The following is a 19,227-nucleotide window of genomic DNA, read 5'->3' as shown; positions in this document are numbered from 1 at the left end:
ACCCCTGTGTGAACAATAAAAGTTTGCAGCTTGATCAGAACTTTTGTCTTGCTGTCACCTTCTGTGTCTCTTGTCCCTTCATTCCTCCCCATCTAGGTTCGCTGCCCACGTTGATGTGTCCTGCCGGACGGGACATTTGGCGCCCAGTGTGGGGCTCGAGCCTTTGACTGAGAAGGAACGCCGTCCTCCGGGAAGACTTGGCCAAGCGGGAGCGCGAGATCGCCTCGGCAGACACAACCGAGAGACAGATCCAGGAGGAGAGTGAAGACGACGCAAGGTGAGTGACCCACCATGGGACAAGCAGTTTCGTCACATGAGTTGTTTTTGTCAGGCCTCAAGGAGGCCCTCAAGACACGGGGGGCGTGTGTTAAGAAAAAGGACTTAAGATTATTCTTTTCATACATAGGAGAATTGTGTCCGTGGTTTCCCCTTGAAGGGACCATTGATGGTAAAAGATGGCTTAGAATAGGAGACTGATTATTATGAAGATTATTATTATTATTATTATTAAGATTGTTATGAATCCTTTGGCCCAGAAAAGGTGCCTGTTCCCACCTTTTCTTACTGGAACCTAATTAATTCAAAAAAAAAAAAAGCTTAAAAAAAAAAAAAAAAAGAGAGATATTTTTTGGCCTTTACGTTCTAGAAGTTTGTGCTAGGAGAGTGAGAAAAAGGGAGAGAAAATGTGATGTTAACCTGGAGAGAAATAAGTTTCAATTTTCTATTTTTGTCAATACTCAGAAAGTATGTACGGACCTTTTTACTACAGGATTGTCCTATGAATCAAAATGGCTGTAACTCAGCCGCTGGGGACAAGAGACTTTAGCCGCTGCTGCTCGCTATGGGGTCCTAGCCCCTGCGGCCAACAGTGCTTTTAACCCTTGAATTACTTGACCTAAATGCCAAACACAGACTAACTTAAGATCTGATGGTAATGCTAGCATTTGCTGCTAAAAAACCTTTGGAGCACCCACGTGCCACAGAAAAAAAGTGCAGGATGTACACGAGCCTGCAACCGCAGGTCGCAGAGACAGAACAAGCTGCTACCGCAGTAAGATCTTGGCCAGGCAGGGGAAAATGCAGACAAAATCAAACAAAATGCAATCGGCTAGGAAAACTTGGGGAACTTTTGCCCCGAAAATGGGCAGCAGACTCCATGTTGTTTGCATCACCATGGTAACAATGGGGTGACTGGCAGGAAGAGCAGGCTTCCTGGTCCCACCTCCCACACTTTCTCCGGCTTCCGATTGGTTCTTCCACAGTCACTCAGACGGGACTTCTAGTCCCGCCTTCCAGCCACTAACCTGTACTACTGTGTTTCAGATTTCTAGCGGAGTTGTTCAGAGCCTGTATTTTTAAGAATGCCTACCTGTAAATGCTAACGAAAGATATCTTTTTCAGGCAAAATTTAATTCCACAGGTTTCTATGTTGCAGCCCTAAATTTAAGTTAGTTCTGAGTTAAATAACCTGACTTTTCTCTATAGATGTGTTACTAAATAATGTTCTATTGATGAGAGATATCAAACATGCTTCTTTATATTTTACTTTTAATTTTGGAGGTTATGAGGATGCATTTGCTCACCACAGGAACAAAGCCGGCAATGTTCCTGTGATGACCAAAAAATCCTTATTCTCATTCCTAACTATAAAAAATAAATATGCATACTCAACAAGGATTTTATTTCAGTTACATTAAGTGACGTCACATAGAAGAGTGCACTCCTAGTTAAAAATAAATTAAAATGGATCCAAATATTTTAAGACCACGTGGTTACATAAAATTAATACAATTATAAGTTATGTTCTTATTCTTAATATATATATTTTTAAGATATTTAGATAACCTATATTTGTTAATCTATAAAATAATTAGCACATGCCTAATTGATTAGTTAATATATATTTGCCTAATTGTTTTTCTTCAACAGAAAACCCATAATTTATGTTTTGTATTTACATTTATCAGATACTCTGCCTTTTCAGTTACAGATATTTGAGATAAATGTGTTTACTATAAATTTGCTTTTAAGTGAAAATACAATCTTCAAGTAGTTTCTAATTCTCAAAGTTACTGTTCAAACTCATAAGATGATAATTATAATTATGTCTACAAAATATCTAAGGATTTTAACTATATTTTCATTGATATTTCTTATCAAAGTACAATAATTTGTTTATAGATTCTAAGGTTTTCAGAAATTGTTCCAAGTATAACAAAAAAAAAAAAATTTTTTTTCTAAAAGAAAAGGATGCTTCAACAAAGAAAAAGCACACATGGATCCTAAAAAGAAAGAAATCATCTTTGGGTAAAACAAGGTCTTTATATTCATATTTCAATGATAAAATTATTTTCCTAAGTAAAAAAGATTTTTATATTGTTATCTAAACAGATGATGTAAAAAGTTAGAAAGATTAAAAAAGAGATTTATATATACTAAACTGACTATAATTAATTTAAGGGTATTTCGGGCTATTTTTCCTAGTTTAACTATACTAATGTGAGCTAAGATTTTGTCCATATTTTGACATGATAAGCACCTATTAAAATATAAGTTTATTTCTTTAAAGTAAGATCCTTATTGCCTAATAATTCTTACTGTTTAAGACAAAGATTAGTTTTGGTAAATAAATTCACATTGTTGATTAAACATTAAGTATATTGAACTACTAACTTAAATCCGATTTTAACAATTGTCCTTAGAGACTAAAATCAATTGATTCTAAGACACTGAGATACTAATTTTTACATATTTTGTTTGTTAGATAATCATAAAATTAAAAAAAAAAACACAACATTTTATTAAGATTAAGGTTCTCCAAATTAAAGTTATATATTAATTTTAAACAATAAAGGTTACAAACTTAAAAAAATTCATTGATATTATATAAGTTCTCTGACTAGATCTATTGTCCATAAAAAATACAGTAAGATTTATATACTGCTCCCTACACAGGAAATAACCTTAATCATATTTTTTAAAGACAATTAAGAGATACCTATTTAAAGGATAATATTCTAAAATACAGAGATTTTGGGATCGCCTTAACCATGCATTATTTGCCCTTAATTTTCTTACCCTAGACAGTGAAGGCCATTCGGCCGCAGACAGACACTGGCATCCCTCGTCCAATTCTGTTCGCCCACCTGTAATGTGGCGCGATCCCCTTACAAATAAATGGAAAGGCCCAGATCCTGTCCTCATCTGGGGACGAGGCTCAGCTTGTGTTTTGGACCAAGAGCAAGCAGCCCCAAGATGGTTACCAGAACGCCTGGTTAAACAGGTTAATGACTTACCTCAACCCAGGGACGGAGGCCCTCCCCCTGAGGACAAATTTTCCTCTTTTGCAGATGCAGCCAACAATCTGTGTGAGGATCCTGCTTAAGGCACTTCTGCTGAACAGGTTTGTATACGGAGGCCTTCCAACATCATGGAGTACCTTTTTGGCCCCCCCTGCGAATGCAGGGGAGGATCTTGGACTCAGGCTCCCACTAGTTGGACCCAGACTGCTGACTGCTTGACTAAGGTGGCTTACCTCCATGCTGAGGTTGACCATCAACTTGGAGGATTTCATCAGCCTGAATGGGTATGTGTTAACAAGCCAAAGATTATTCCCCCCAGTACAAGTAAAGCTCTCCAAAATTGTTCTGCAACTTGTATGCATACCCAGGCGATGCATGTCTCTTGTTATGCGTCAGCCTCAATTTGTGTTAACAAGCAGGGAGAACAATTTTTTGAAGCCACCCTAACTAAAACTCATGCAGCAAGGGGGACCATTATTCATTATTATTCATTATACCCCCCTCCTCTTTGACCGGGGAGGAGAAGGCATATATACCATGTTACAGTCAGCTGGGTGCCAAGGCACTGTTGGTAAACCCTCCTGCTGGCCCATTAAGGCCCCTACAGGGGTCTCTGATGGTGGAGGACCCACTGATGCTGTCAAGCATCTTCAGATAATCAAACTTTTGAAACCCCAAATCCCTGAGCTCACATATCATCCCTTAATGCTGCCTAAATCCCAGCTCCCAGATTTAGATACCAATACATTAGATATTTTGGAAACTACCTTCTCCTTGCTTAATAATTCCAACCCCACCCTTGCTGGTGATTGCTGGCTTTGCATGACAACAGGGGCAATCATGCCTATGGCAGTTCCTATTAATTCTATCATAGACAATGATAATACATGCCAACCTGGATTTCCTTTTAAAGTACAGCCTATAGGCACTTTTACATCATGTCTTTTAGGCGCGATGCAGAATAATACCTATGATATTGATGTTGGAGTTACTTCCTTTGGAAATTGCTCAACAGTAAAAAATTATTCCTCACCCACCCCATCTCTTTGTCCCCCCAATGGCACAGTTTTTATGTGTGGAGGAAACTCAGCCTTCCCCAGGCTTCCAGCGAATTGGACCAGTGGCTGTGTTCTTGCCTTATTACTCCCTGATATAACTATTGTCCCAGGAGATGAACTCTACCCATTCCTAGCCTAGACACCTTAGTCAAAAGACACAGGCAGGCAATACAGGCCTTACCACTCCTTGCCAGCCTTGGAATAACAGCTGCTGTGGGCACAGGTACAGCTGGCTTAGGCACGGCTATACACTCTTACCGTCGCCTATCTCAACAACTTATAGATGATGTACAAACTCCATCAGGAACTATTAAAGATTTACAGGACCAAATAGACTCCCTGGCAGAAGTGGTCCTTCAAAACAGACGAGGCTTAGATTTGCTGACAGCTAACCAGGGAGGTATTTGCTTGGCCTTAGGGGAAATATGCTGCTTTTATGCCAATAAATCAGGCATAGTACGCACTAAAATTAAGCAGCTTCAAGAAGATCTAGAAAAGAGAAGAAGGGAACTATTTGAAAATCCCCTCTGGACTGGGCTTAATGGATTTTTACCCTACCTTCTTCCCTTATTAGGCCCTTTGTTGGGTTTGCTTTTAATGGTGTCCATAGGACCCTGCATTATAAACAGGCTGGTACAATTTATTAAAGAACAGATTAATATTTTGGCCTCTAAGCCCATACAGGTCCACTATCACCGTTTGGAGATGGAAGACCGCGCTGCCAACATTTAAAAGGATGTTCTACCCTTCTCTCAGGCTTATTTCTTAAGTTTACAACCCCACAGATCTCTCTTTCTTATATAAAAGTATAAGTAACAGCTCTGACCAACCATCTTCTGCCCTTGCCATAAGGGTTCGCTCCTCCATGGGCCCCTCCGCTTGGGGGAGGACTCACCCATGGAGTGAGGACGTTAGGCCATAATGACAGAGGGTGCAGGAAGGACTGCAGGAGGATGGATCCACGGATCCCAAAACCCAAGACCTCTGAGTGACACGCTCTGGTGCATGGCGGTTGGCATGCTCCCCCCTCAAAGCCGTCTCCTCCAAAAACATGCCAAGGCCACCACGAAATCTCCTAGTGAAGATGCTCGCTCAGATCAGGAGATATTCTAAGGCCTCCTAGAGGAACAGAGCCTCTATCACCCCCTAAAAACATGGCCGGTAAGGTATGGTCAAATATTTTATATAAGAAAGTGGGAGATGTCAGGGACTAGAAGGAAATTCTCCTTCAAAGATTAGCCTGACAGCCCCCTGGGAGACATCCTGCCTGGGAGGCATCCTGCAGCTACTTATCTCACCTGAGACATCCTGAGGCCACCTATCTTCCTGAAACCTATCTTCCTGAAACATCCTGCGGTTATCTCACCTTGTGCAGACATCCAGCAACTGCCGATAAGAGAGCTTCCCCATTCCCACCATATAAATACCCCTGTGTGAACAATAAAAGTTTGCAGCTTGATCAGAACTTTTGTCTTGCTGTCACCTTCTGTGTCTCTTGTCCCTTCATTCCTCCCCATCTAGGTTCGCTGCCCACGTTGATGTGTCCTGCCGGACGGGACAGACAAGCACCAAGCTTTGGGCAACAGAAACATCGATTTATCAAAGTTAGTACTAACAATAATGGAATTGACATCATTTTCTTCCCATGTAATGCAATGAGGAGATCATAACATCCCTTATATAGTGTTCATGTCAAAGGTATACAATTTACACAGCTACTCAGGAGTCTGAGGTAGGAGGATTGCAGGTTTGAGGTCAGCCTGGGCAACTCAATAAGTCCCTATTTCAGAACAAAATAAAAAGGGCTGACAGTGTACGTAGCTCAGTAGTAGAGCATTTAACTAGCATGTACAAGGCCCCTGTGTCCTAAAGCACAATCTGAATCTAATCACAAGGAAATCACAAACTCAAATTCAGGGACATTCTACAAAATTCAAAATGTCAAAAAAAAATTTTTTTTAATTTAAAAAGCCACTGTCATGAAAGGCAAACTAAGAAAGTGTTTCAGTTTAAAGGAGACAAAAAGGATATAACATTTAAATACACTATTTCTTTCTCTATTGAGTCCTAGACCAGTGAATCCTTTTTTCTATAATGGATATTACTGGGAAAATGAGTAAATTTATTTTAGAAATTGTGGAGAAATATAAATTTGGCTACAAATCATTTTTTCTCCTCCTGAAAAGAGGGGGAATCTGTTCACCTCTTGAATGTTAGTCCAATCTTTGGCTTGATTTGGTCACTGAATTCAAAAGTGATGTTATGTGACTTCTGAATTTCACCCTAAAAACCTCTCAAGGCTTCTGCTCTTACACTCTCAGAAGAAAGTTGTCCTGAGATCACCACATAGGGAGCTCAGTCCAACCTATTAGAAACTATGAACTAAAGTATTCCGAGTGACAGCAGCCGAGTCAAGTGCTAGTGAGTGAGACTAGCTTAGAGAGATGATATAGCCACACAAATGACTCCAGGCTAAGACCAGCAGAACCACCACCCAGCAAATCCCAGACCAAACTGCAATCCACAGAGTTGTGAACAGTAAGTGGACACTGCCATAGGCCATTAAGGTGGGGGGCGATTTGCTTTATAAAAAAGGCTGAAACAACACACTGAGATCAGTTGGCTCCTTGGGTAGTGGCTTACAAAGTAATATTGTTATACTTGAATTTGGGACCCCCAAGAGACCATCAGAGACCAAGATCGATGTAAGCAGCAAAGAGGTGTTTATTTCGAGCTAGCTCGGTCCTCCGCATGCACACATAGCAACTGGTGATGCTGAGAGGCCCAGAGCCCAGGATTTGCAGCAGTTTTATACACTCTTTGGGGAAGGCAGGGACTTCACATACATCATAGCATCTCTTAGCAAATCATCACACACCACGGGAAAATCATAAAACAACTCTAAAACATGATTAGCACATTCACTGGTGGGAACAAGTTGGGTAGGGGTGATTGGTTAGTACAAGAGGGGGATTCCTTTGAACTGATTGGTTTAGGCCACCAGGGGAGTAGTGCTGAACTACATGGCTTCCCAACAGGTTATCAACCACCATAAACTACTGGGAAGGTCATTTGGCATCATCCCAGGTATTTTCCTTGTCTCATGCTGATTGGTGGCTGCTAGGGGATTGCTATGGGTCCTCACCTAGCCTAACTGAGTCAGGGACACCTGGCGCCACAGATCTCTCCTATTATCTACAGACAAACAACTCAGCAGGGTGGGTATGTGCCTAGGAGTGCTCTGTGGGTCTTTCCAAGGACAAGGATCACCCCCCTTCCTTGGACAGGCTTTGCTCTGAGGTTGAGGCTGGTTTTTCAGTACTTGCCTAGCATGCACAAGGCCCTGGTTTTGATCCCCAATACTCTCTGCAAAAAAAAAAAATTGTTATTTTTTTGTGTGTGGTCCCCAGGTCCCAGATGTGGAAATATAAAGTTTATAATAAATCTAAAATTGATCAGACTCTATGAATACCATGATAACTGAAACTCAGAAGAAATTACAAGTAAACCAGGACATCTACCAAAAAATTTTATATGAAAATTATATTCTTGTCTTTTGATTGGGTAACAAAGAAGTTTTAAATAACTAGATGTTTATTCAGAGGAGACTGGAATGAGAACAACAGGAAGTATACATTTTTTTTAAAGATTTTTTTTAGTTGTCAGTGGACCTTTATTTTATTTTATTTATTTGTGGTGCTAAGAATCAAACCCAGTGCCTCACACATGCTAGGCAAGCGCTCTACCACTGAGATACATCCCCAGCCTGGAAGTATACAATTTTAGGAAATATATTTTTTTTTCTAAGCCAAGTATGGTGGCACATACTTTTGATTCCAGCAAGACTGAGGCAGAAGGATTGCAAATTTGAGGCCAGTCTCAGCAACTTAGTGAGACCCTGTCCCCCAATTTTTTAAAAAAAAGATTGGGGCTGGGGCTGGGGTTGGGGCTCAGTGGTAGAGTGCTTGCCTAGTATGTGTGAGGCCCTGGGTTTGATCCTCAGCACCACATATAAATAAATAAAATAAAGGTATTGTGTCCAACCACAACTAAAAAATAAATATTTTTTTTTTAGAGAGAGAAAGAGAGAGAGAGAGAGAGAGAGAGAGAGAAAGAGAATTTTTTAAATATTTATTTTTTAGTTATCGGCGGACACAACATCTTTATTTTGTATGTGGTGCTGAGGACCGAACCTGGGCCGCACACATGCCAGGCGAGCGCGCTACCGCTTGAGCCACATCCCCAGCCCTAAAAAATAAATATTAAAAAAAAAAAAAAAAAAAAGCGTTGGGGATGTGGCTGAATGGTTATGCACCTGTAGTTTCAATCCCCAGTACAGAAAAGGAAGAAAGGAAGGAAAGATTTTTTTCCAAGCTATAATGAAGTAAATCATCTTTATCCTACAATAGTAGACAACTATGGAACAATAAGAGCATTCATATCCATCATACTTGATTTCTCTGGACTTTGAATAGTGCAAGGTAATCGGTGCCAAAAAATTATTCTCTTTCTATCCTTTATTTACCTCTTCTGATCTTTGCTTTCCTTGTAAAATTTCTTTGGACCATGTGAAATTGATACATTAAAAAACTCAACTGATATGTTGGGTTCAATTGCATACTAATCTTTTTTCCTTGGTAACACACTCTAGTCACCCCAATGGGTCTTGGTTGTTTTCAGATTTCATAAGCATTTGTCTTTGGAATTTGTTAATGGTGATTTATGCTATACATAATTTTTGTTTAGAAGCCAAATTTATCATTAAAAACAAAAAAATAAATAAATAAAAATAAAAAATAAAAACTGTGGACTGTGGGTTGGGGATAGAACTCAGTGGTAGAGTGCTTGCCTAAGTGTGAGGCTCTGGGTTCAATCTCAGTATTGGAAAAAAAAATTCTCTTCTGGGTTTTGTATCAAGACTGGAAGGCTGAGGATGTCAGAGGTCTGTTTCTGGCTTTTGAAAATGCATTTTCAAAGAAAATCTTATATCCCAGGATCAAAATTGTAGGAGTTAGCTAGTTGCCCTCTCAACAAAACCCATACTACAATAGTAAATAGAAATCTTTTTTTTTTTTAGCCTTCTTCTTCTTTTTTTTATTGGTTGTTCAAAACATTACAAAGCTCTTGACATATCATATTTCATACATTAGATTCAAGTTGGTTATGAACTCCCAATTTTACCCCAAATACAGATTGCAGAATCACATCGGTTACACATCCACATTTTTACATAATGCCCTATTTATTAGTAACTGTTGTATTCTGCTACCTTTCCTATCCTCTACTATCCCCCCTCCCCTCCCCTCCCATCTTCTCTCTCTACCCCATCTACTGTAATTCATTTCTCTCCTTATTTATTTTCTCATTCTCCTCACAACCTCTTATATGTAACTTTGTATAACAATGAGGGTCTCCCTCCATTACCATGCAATTTCCCTTTTCTCTCCCTTTCCCTCCCACCTCATGTATCTGTTTAATGTTAATCTTTTCTTCCTGCTCTTCCTCCCTGCTCTGTTCTTAGTTGCTCTCATTATATCAAAGAAGACATTTGGTATTTGTTTTTTAGGGATTGGCTAGCTTCACTAAGCATAATCTGCTCTAGTGCCATCCATTTCCCTGCAAATTCCATGATTTTGTCATTTTTTAGTGCTGCGTAATACTCCATGGTGTATAAATGCCACATTTTTTTTATCCATTCATCTATTGAAGGGCATCTGGGTTGGTTCCACAGTCTAGCAATTGTGAATCGTGCTGCTATGAACATCGATGTAGCAGTATCCCTGTAGTACGTTCTTTTAAGGTCTTCAGGGAATAGTCCAAGAAGGGCAATAGCTGGGTCAAATGGTGGTTCCATTCCCAGCTTTCCCAGGAATCTCCATACTGCTTTCTAAATTGGCCGCACCAGTTTGCAGTCCCACCAGCAATGTACAAGAGTACCCTTTTCCCCACATCCTCTCCAGCACTTGTTGTTGTTTGACTTCATAATGGCTGCCAATCTTACTGGAGTGAGATGGTATCTTAGGGTGGTTTTGATTTGCATTTCTCTGACTGCTAGAGATGGTGAGCATTTTTTCATGTACTTGTTGATTGATTGTATGTCCTCCTCTGAGAAGTGTCTGTTCAGGTCTTTGGCCCATTTGTTGATTGGGTTATTTGTTTTCTTATTGTTTAATTTTTTGAGTTCTTTGTATACTCTGGATATTAGGGCTCTATCTGAAGTGTGAGGAGTAAAAATTTGTTCCCATGATGTAGGCTCCCTATTTACCTCTCTTATTGTTTCTCTTGCTGAGAAAAAACTTTTCAGTTTAAGTAAGTCCCATTTGTTGATTCTTGTTATTAACTTTTGTGCTATGGGTGTCCTATTAAGGAATTTGGAGCCCGACCCCACAATATGTAGATCGGAGCCAACTTTTTCTTCTATCAGGCGCAGAGTCTCTGATTTGATATCTAGCTCCTTGATCCACTTTGAGTTAATTTTTGTGCATGGCGAGAGGAGGGGATTCAGTTTCATTTTGTTGCATATGGATTTCCAGTTTTCCCAACACCATTTGTTGAAGATGCTATCCTTCCTCCATTGCATGCTTTTAGCTCCTTTATCAAATATAAGATAGTTGTAGCTTTGTGGATTAGTCTCTGTGTCCTCTATTCTGTACCATTGGTCCACCCGCCTGTTTTGGTACCAGTACCATGCTGTTTTTGTTACTATTGCTCTGTAATATAGTTTTAAATCTGGTATCGCTATACCGCCTGATTCACACTTCCTGCTTAGAATTGCTTTTGCTATTCTGGGTCTTTTATTTTTCCATATGAATTTCATGATTGCTTTACCTATTTCTACAAGAAATGCCGTTGGGGAGAGAAATCTTAAAGAGAGTAAGAAGCAAGAGGGCTGAGCATATAGCTCAGTGGTAGAGCACAGACTTAGCATGTGTGAGGCTCTTAGTGTATTTCTCAGTGCCACCAAAAAAAAAAAATTAAATTAAATTAATTAAATAACAAATAAGATAACACTAAGAGACAAAAAACACCAAGAAAAACAGTGCTCCTCACTCCTGATCTGTAAAAACAATTTCCTGGTTCACATTAGAGAATTGTATCACTAGTTTTTCTGTTGATCTAACAGGCTCTAGAAATTGCTTGATTCTGTGATAAGGTTCTAAACACATGTTTGTTGTACATACAAGGGAGATTATTGTGTCCTCGGGGCAGGCTTACTTTTATATGTGAAAGAAAATGGCATAGGAGTCTTCATATCTCTCTGCTACTTATTTTAATTTCTTATTTATTTGGGTAGTCAGGAAGGAAGGCCTTTTGTAAAACGTAAATTATTTATATTTCAAATCAAATTAAAAGAAATCTGTGCATTGTAACAAAGAACCTCAACCTTTGACTCTGTTGCTACAAATATACATAGATCAACTTGAGTTCTTTTGTTTTTGCGGTGCTGGGGATGAAATCCAGACCCTCATGTATGCTAGTAGATACTCTACCACTGCACTCCATCTCCAGCCTTCAACTTAAGTTTTTAGTGTTTGGTCACAACCCAAATTTATTACCTTTAATCTCTTGTCACAACAAAGTGAAGTCAGTCTGACCTTGCAGAAATATATATGTAAATATAAAATTGTATAAAGAAGAATCTAGTGACTTAAAAGGGTATATTTGTACCTATTGCTATAAATTGTGCAGAGGGACACACTGATGATGTTTCCTTACATATTTATTAATGTGTGATCATACAGCGTAAATCATGTATGGCTATTTTTTCAGGTTCCTGAACTGGGCAGTGAAGGGATTGAGAAAAGACAAACAGACACAAAAGTAGAGAAAAGGCTGGGGCCTGGTGGTTCAGTCAATCTCTGATGGAGGAAGACGGGTAAGCTCCACACATTTATTATATAGGTTTTAACATGTTGTGATAAAGTTACTTTAAAACAAACAGAAACTAGGTCAAAGGTATGAACAGCCCAATTACAGTTACCAGCTTGCAGCCATAATTCTCCATCCCTGGTGGCCTGCATTTAAACCTTAGGTCTTGAACTGATAAATTTTGTGGTGGTGAAGGCATTGCTGAGCCTGATGTCTAATAGGGTCAAAGCGTGGGGGATTCTGCGGTAGGGCCACACCATCTGGAAACCATGGGGAAATTAAGTGTTTTGTTTATGATATTCATGATATGGATAACAGGGCATATGTCAATCAATAATAAAAGTATATGTTGCCTGAGATTGCAGGAGAATCCCCAGAAGGAGACTAAGGATATGATTAAGACATGCTGCGAGGTGTGTTTCAATATCTCTCAGGATACAAACAATAGTGTTATTTCTCAAGAAATTCACCGGGAAAAGATTGCAAATCAAGGTTCCTGAGAAAGCCTAAGCAACAAGAAATGTTTATCCCACAGTTAACAATTTACACTAAGCCCCCTATTCTAAAGCCACAACCTATGCAACAGCCTGGTTACAGAAAAACAATTGCTGTGCCAATAGTATAAGGACCATCATATGTAGTTTACTTAATTAAAGGAAGATTATGGTATCTGCATGGAGGACAAGAGGCTAATAAAAACACATTTCCCCCACCAATCGACCCTCCTTTGCCCTACACAGGAATTTATCATGGAAATGAGAAATACATAGTTAATACTAATGGCAAATGGGTTGAGGTGCAGAGCCTGCCCTTTAGTTAAAGATTACAAAGACATAAGACTTGGTGTACTTTGACCAAGGATCAAAGAAACTCTATAAGAAAGCAATTAAATAGGTTATATGAAGAAAGGAAATTACCTTGGAGATTAAAAATAGAATAATGTAAAATTAACATAGATATATTTTAGAGGCACTTCAGAGTAATAGGCTTTCACTATTTTAAATGTGTGTTACTGGGACTTTAGATTATAAGAAAGCTTACCAATAATCATAAGTATGCTTTAAAGTTAAAAGTTAATAATAGGTCAGGAGACATGTAGTCTAGTTGCGTAGTCTAGCACCTAGTAACTGAGGTAAAAATGTAAAAGGTTAATCATGATTGGCAAAGGTTACAGGAAAATATTTTTAAAAATGTACTCAATATCTTAGATGATCAATATATGTCAGAAAAGACAGTAACTCTTGGAAATTATGTAAACCAAAGAAGTTTTGGGTCTTGAGGCTATCCATTAACCATCTCAAAAAACACCTCCAAAAAAGAAGTATAAAAATAAAGGCTCCTCAAGGGGCAGCAGACCTTTTGAAGGCTGTTCCAAATTTGCAACATGTTGCCTGTCTCTTCTTCTGCTCCGCCACCATTCATCCTTCAGGACCCCCTGGATCCTTGCTAGGGCAGGACTCCTGCAGTGTGGCTGACACATAATTCCCCTTTGAATAAGGTGTCACCATAGTAAGTGGGCAATCTTCCATCAGTGCCACTGTATAAATTCCCAAGAGAGATATCACTTCTGTTTCTGGAAAGTTCAAGACCCAGAATTCATTCGCTGCTCCTGACACTGTATGTTCTTCATATCACTGTGATTATTAGATCTTACTCATTCATTCATTAGTATGCCAGCCAAGTATATCACAGGCCTGATTTTTTGCTTCTAGTGCTAACTAGTTAAATCAAGAGCTTGTTTATCAATGCAAGCCTTTATAATTACCAAAAGAAATCTAGGAAAAAGATAAAGGATATACCCTCTTCCCCCTGTAGCACAGAGAGAAAGATCTCTGAGACACAAAACTTGCTCAAAATACATGCTTTTGTGAAATGTTAAAAGTGGTGGATATTGATAAAAATATCAACTCTTTTTCTTCTGTGCAATATGTAGAGTAGCTATGGATATTCATAACTGCTTCCAACATGTTATATTAATTATTATTATGAATTTCTTTAAAAAACAGGACTCTTATAAAACTAAGACTTAGGAACTTTGTTACCCTGTCCTTGAAAATAGTCTTTGGAGAAACGCTTGTGCTTTAAGGGGCTTGAGAATATGCTAGATTGAAGATTTGTTAGAAAGACTCATTTGACTTAGTAACAGGTTATACTCATGGCTAAAGTTTATTATAGCAAAGGACATGAAATAGGAAAGTAACCCCCCAGACCCCCCCCCCCCATGCCTGGGTGAAGAACAGAAAGGTCAAGTGCAGACTTCCAGGTCCTGCTTCCATGCACATCATGCTGAAGTGCTTTAATCTGACTACAAATTACAGGAACATAAGTGAGATTTCTCTACCCAGGTAAGCACGCTTAGGACTCAGGGTCCAGAGTACTTATAGGAATTTGTTCACACAGGCACATCCCCCCTACTGGCTCTCAGGTACAGACCTCAATCCCGAATAGTTAGGTTAAATGATGACACTCTGACACATCATACTATAGTACCTGGGAAGCACAAAACCATCCTCTTAACTAGTGCTTACATTCAATTAACTCCAAGAATTTAGTTTCCAGAGCTTGGTCAAGGGTTATTGTTATGGGCTGATTTTAAAAATCTTGACCAGACTTACCCCATTATGTTCAGATACTCCACCCTATGTGAAGTTGGCTCCCTTTCATATGATGCCCACATCTGCCCCCCTTGCCTCCTGACCACAGGTTTTTGGTTTGGCAGTACCAATGTTTAAAGCCATGTCTCTTCTTCCTCTCTTCTGAGAATGTGATTTCTGAGAATATGACTGTTTTCTTTCTTTCTTTTTTAATAAAAAAATTGTATTTACTTAGAAGCATTCAGAATGTCAACAAAGCAGCTGCATTTTTTTTTTTTTTTTTTGCAATTACAGAGTGATATTCAGTTAACAGAACAACAATTATTTCATAGAAGCTGCATCAGAGAAAACGGAAGATGGAAAACTACCGTCCCCATATACAACTAATTTGTGCTGGTGCACCAACAAGAACCTGCTTCAAATTCCCATGCCAATTTACAACTCCCATACACTATTGAAAATACCACCAGGACAGGGCTTTCTAAAGACACATTAGTAGTGTGTTAACTATACAAAAAAAGACACTGTACTGTTTAAAAACAAATCTCATACAGCCTTACAGTTCAATTTTTTTTGTTGTTGTTTAGAAGGAGTAAATTGTATACAGAGGGGTTAAATGCTTTATAGATAAGAAAAAAAAAGCTGTGCTAAAACTAACTTATTCATCATCATCATCATCTTCTTCTTCATCTTCATCTTTGCGAGTGTGATTCCACATCTCTCCCAGTTTCTTTGCAACATCACCAGTGGATAGGCCAGGAGGTTCTCATTTGATTTTTGGGTGATACTCAGAACAAGAAGAGACCTCCTGGGTGCATTGAGATCCTTGAACTTCTTTTTTGTTTCCCCTTTAGGAGGGATATAGGTTTTCATTTCTCTTTCACATGGGGCCTTGTCGGCCTTTGCCATGTCTTGAAATTTTCCTTTCTCTTTAGCAGACATGGTCTTCCATCACTCTGAGCACTTAGAAAACTCTGAGAACTTGACAGAAGCATTTGGGTGCTTCTTCTTGTGCTTCTCCCGGCAACTTTGCACAAAGAATGCATATGATAACATTTTGCCTCTCGGTTTCTTAGGATCTCCTTTGCCCACGTTTAGTTGTTTTTAGTTGTGTCAGCGAGGCACAGAGTCTCCCAGTGCCCCCTCTGGCTCTCACTTGTCCCAGTGCTGTCTCTGTGGAGCTCAATGTGCTGCAAAGGCTGTAAAAGCAGGAGCCAGACGCAGCCTCCTTACTCTCTCCACTCTATAACATTCCTGTTTTCTTTTTCATGCGACTTGCGACTTTGTGACTTTTTTTTTTTGCAATCTGGTGATTTTCCTCTTTTATGAAATGTATTCTGTGATTATGATTGCTTACGATTTCTTCTTCTGTTTCTCCTTTATTTGTGGTTTTTGGCTTTATAAACCTGTCCTTATCCTCAATTGGGGTCGAGGTGTGCAGAGGCAACTTGGTTGCTGCCCCTTGACCCGTTGACGAATAAAGTCCTATGTCCTGCTTCAAGACTGACCCGGTGATTTATTTCTAAACGGGCCACAACATTATGATGACAGCAGGCACTCTTGGAAATAATTAGATGTGCTGACTCAACCCTTTCCTCAGAGCTTGCAATTCTGACTGGTTGCTTTACTTGAAAATCTCTTGCCCTGTTACTAATACTGTAATTAACATCATTGCAAATGTAAATAGAATAAATTCTTGTAACATTACTTTGTAAATCAGAGGAAGATTATTCTCTTTTGTGCATAATGGGGGTGGACAGAGGAAAGAGAAATCTGTGACTACTAAATCTCTTAAGTTAACAGAGTCTAAGTTCTATCTAGTTAGAGTTAAAAACTAGCAAGAGATTCTAGCAGATATAATTTAAAAATATTTTATCATAAGAGCAATTTATTTGTGCTGTCGATGTAGCTCAGTGGTAGAGTATTGCCTAGCATGTGCAAGGCCCTGGATTAAAATCCCCCCCACACACACATACATATACACATATATACACACACAAGCATGCTTATAAATTATACATGGTACAGTATAATAACAACATGTTTTTGTTAGCCTAGAAATAATCAATCAAATATCCCAATGGTGGCCTTTTAAAAATATAATCATCCTTGAGCTATAATTCACATGCCATAAAATTTACACATTTAAAATGTACCATTTGTGGGCTGTGGATGTGGCTCAGGCAGTAGCGCGCTCGCCTGGCATGTGTGCGGCCGGGGTTCGATCCTCAGCACCACATACAAAGATGTTGTGTCCGCTGATAACTGAAAAATAAATATTAAAAAAATTCTCTCTCTCTCTCTCTTTAAAAAATAAATAAATAATAAAATAAAATAAAATGTATCATTTGTAGTAAGTGTCAGAACTTGGATTAGGAAAAGATGGTAAAGACCAATGGACCCTTCAAAAAAGATGCCAAAAAGATGACCAAGAAGACTGTTAAGACAAAAAGCTCTGGTCCTGCCTCCAATGATACCTATTCAGAAATAGAAAACTTCTTTCCCTTCAATCTTTTAGATTTTGAGAGTTTTGATCTGCCTGAGGAGCATCAGATTGCTCCCCTCCCCCTTCCCTTCAGTGGAGTGTCAGATCCCTGACAAGGAGAGAGGACTTGAAAAACTGTTGCAGCCGGGCCCCCCTTCATCTGTGAAGATGCCGTCACCACCATGGGCATCTAATCTGCTGCAGTCCCCTTCAAGCATTCTGTCAACCTTGGATGTGGAATTGCCACCCTTTTGTTATGACATGGATATTTAAATTTCTTAGTGCTTTCTAGTTTGTTTGTGTTAATAAAGCATTTGTTTAACAGATTCTTTAAAAAAAAAGTAAAATGTACCATTTGATGGTTTTCAACATATTCACAGAATTATACAACCACCACCACAATCAGTTTTAGAACATTTTCATTACCCAAAAGAGAAATTCCATACTCATTAGGAGGCATTCCATTTTTTACCAAACTCTACAGTCCTAAACAACTGCCAATCTATTTCTGTGTGTATAGGTTTGCTTATACTAAATGTTTCATATAAACAGAGTCATATCTATACAGTCCTTTGTGATGGGCTTCTTTTATTTAGCTACTGCTGCTTTTTTTTGGTACCAGGTATTGAATGCAGCAGGGGCTTAACCACAGAGCCACATCCCCAGCCCTTTCTAATTTGTTATTTTGAGACTAGGTCTCCCTAAGTTGTTCAGTGCCTTGCTAAGTTGCTGAGGCTGGCTTTGAACTTGCAATCCTCCTGCCTTAGCCTCCCAAACTACTGGGATTACAGATGTGCACTACAATGCCTGGCTCTCTTAGCATGTTTTCAAGGATTATTCATTCCATGTTGTAGCATCATTAGTATTTTATTTCTTCTAATTGCCAAATAATATTCCAATGTATGAATATACCACATTTTATTTAGTCATTCATTGCTTGAGGACTCTTTGGGTTTTTTAATTTTTGTTTATGATAAATAATGCTGTGATTATTTCTGAATGTTTTCATGTGGATGTGTCTTCATTTCTCTTGGGTATTATCAAGGAGTGGAATTGCTGAGTCATCTATAATTCCATGTTTAACATTTTGGGGAACTATCATACTGGTGTCCACAGAGCATTCCTGTTGGTATTATGTAAGGGTTTCTGTTTCTCCATATCATCCCCAATTCTTGTTATTTGTTTTGTCATGGTTAACAATTGCAGTGGAATTTTTCTTTTCTGCTTCTAAATATAATCCTTGATGAAAAATAATATTTACTAACTTAAGGCTCTTCTTCATTCAAAATGAGAATTAGTACTTGCTGGAATAGTTGCTTGATTATCACTCAACTTTGCCTTTCTTTTTTTCTTTTTAATGGTTCTGGGGATTGAACCCAGGGCCTTGTGCATGTGAGGCAATCACTCTATCAGCTGAGCTATATCCCCAGCCCTGCTTTTCAATTTTTAGTTGGGAATATTGCATCCTATAGTTGGTAAAATAAAATTATACTTTTTTGTGGTGGGGGTGGGGTACCAAGGATTGACCTCAGGGGCACTCCACCACTGAGCCACATCCCTAGCCCTATTTTATTAGAGATAGGGTCTCACTGAGCTGCTTAATGACTCGCTAAATTGCTGAGGTTGGCTTTGAGCTCAATCTTCCTGCCTCTACCTTCTGAGCCACTGGGCTTGATTACAGGCATGCACCACTGCTTATTCTTAAATCCATCCGCCTAGGAATATCGAGTTCCCCGTAACTAGATGTGTTTGTATAGAGACAGGTTGATCTGTTAGCAGAAACATTACAAAGGCAACATATATACAACTTAGAGTAGATGGTATTTGGGGGATTTTAATACTGTCTCTAAACCAGGCATGGTAGCAGGTGCCTGTAATCCCAGTGATTCAGGGGGCTGAGACAGGAGGATCACAGGTTC

The 19,227-nt window shown here is 39.0% G+C and overlaps 1 pseudogene; it reads right to left on the bottom strand.

The window, feature by feature from the left end:
• Positions 1 to 9,371: 9,371 nt before the first annotated feature.
• Positions 9,372 to 15,918, bottom strand: LOC114091633 (high mobility group protein B1 pseudogene; annotated as a pseudogene).
• Positions 15,919 to 19,227: the final 3,309 nt, after the last annotated feature.

Source organism: Marmota flaviventris, chromosome 3, assembly GCF_047511675.1.
Source record: "Marmota flaviventris isolate mMarFla1 chromosome 3, mMarFla1.hap1, whole genome shotgun sequence".
Classification (NCBI taxonomy): Eukaryota; Metazoa; Chordata; class Mammalia; order Rodentia; family Sciuridae; genus Marmota; species Marmota flaviventris.
The sequence above is the reverse complement of the archived record's forward strand: the minus strand, read 5'-3'. Positions and strand labels throughout refer to the sequence as shown.